The sequence below is a fragment of the Otolemur garnettii genome, unplaced genomic scaffold (genome assembly GCF_000181295.1).
Source record: "Otolemur garnettii isolate 467f Iridium unplaced genomic scaffold, OtoGar3 scaffold00219, whole genome shotgun sequence".
Lineage (NCBI taxonomy): Eukaryota > Metazoa > Chordata > Mammalia > Primates > Galagidae > Otolemur > Otolemur garnettii.
In genome coordinates this window covers 953,023-954,428 of record NW_003852614.1, presented here as the reverse complement: position 1 = coordinate 954,428, position 1,406 = coordinate 953,023, and positions in this window count along the sequence as shown.

The following is a 1,406-nucleotide window of genomic DNA, read 5'->3' as shown; positions in this document are numbered from 1 at the left end:
GCTCACAGCAACCTCCAACTCCTGGGCTCAAGCGAGTCTCCTGCCTCCGCCTCCCAAGTAGCTGGGACCACAGGCGCCCGTCACAACGTCCGGCTATTTTTTGGTTGCAGCCATCATTGTTGTTTGGCAGGTCCGGGCTGGATTCGAACCCGCCACCTTAAGTGTATGTGGCTGGTGCCTTAGCTGCAGGCGCTGAGCCTAGTTTTTCTATTTTTAGTGGACATGGGGTCTTGCTCTTGCTCAGGCTGGTCTCAAACTCCAGACCTCAAGCAATCTACCCACCTCAGCCTCCCAGAGTGCTAGGATTATAGACATGAGCCAAGGCATCCTCTCCAATCCCTCCATAAAACAGAGAAAATAAGACCAAAAAATCAAAATCCATGGACAATATCTATAACAAAGCTAGGTAAACAAGATATCCTCCTTAAGTGAAATATGAAGTAGTACAAACTACTAGTAACTATAAGAATGTGTGGTATTAGCAGTTGTACAAAAGGAAACAGGGAGGCAGAGGGGCATCTGACAGATCAGAGAATCCCTAAGTAGCCAAGGTTACTCGCTGGAAAACTTAAAGGGCCAACCTGAGGACAGTAGCTGAAACTGGAAGAGATTTTGCATATTCTAATAGCTGGTAAGATCTAAAGAGGTTGGAACAATCTGAATCTGGAGCAGTGTAGGCCCCACGAATGCTCAAAACTAGGCAACTAAAGCTCCATTCCAGGACAAAGCCTCACACTGAGGAGAAACTGCCAAGAATAGAATCCGAACTAAGCAGCACAGCAAGAGAAGGTCTAGATGAAAGTGGGGGAGAGAAATAGCACCAGCACATCTGAAAAGAAAGTTGCTACATTTTCGAAAACCATACAAATGGCTTGGTACCCATAGCTCAGTGGTTAGGGCACCGGGTCACATTAAACCGGGGCTGGTAGGTTCGAACCTAGCCCAGGCCTGCTAAACAACGACAACTACAACTAAAAAATAGTTGGGGTGTTGTGATGGGTGCCTGCAGTCTCAGCTACTTGGGAGGCCGACGCAAGAGAATCGCTAAAGCCCAGGAGTTTGAGGTTGCTGTGAGCTGTGTCACCATGATGCTGTACTGAGGGCGACATAGTAAGACTCTGTCTCAAAGAAAAAAAAAAAGGAAAGAAAAAGAAAAACACACAAAAGCAACAGAAGAGGGAGCTAAAAGCCATGAAATTGTATTCTGAATCTGCTCTTTTAAAATAAAAAAAAAAAATTATTCAAAAAAGAGCAACAGAGGCTCGGTGCCTGTGGCTCAAGTGGCTAAGCCACCAGCCACATACACCTAAGGTGGCGGGTTCGAATCCAGCCTGGGCCTGCCAAAACAACAATGATGGCTGCAACCAAAAAAGATAGCCAGGTGTTGTGGCAGGCACCTGTGGTCC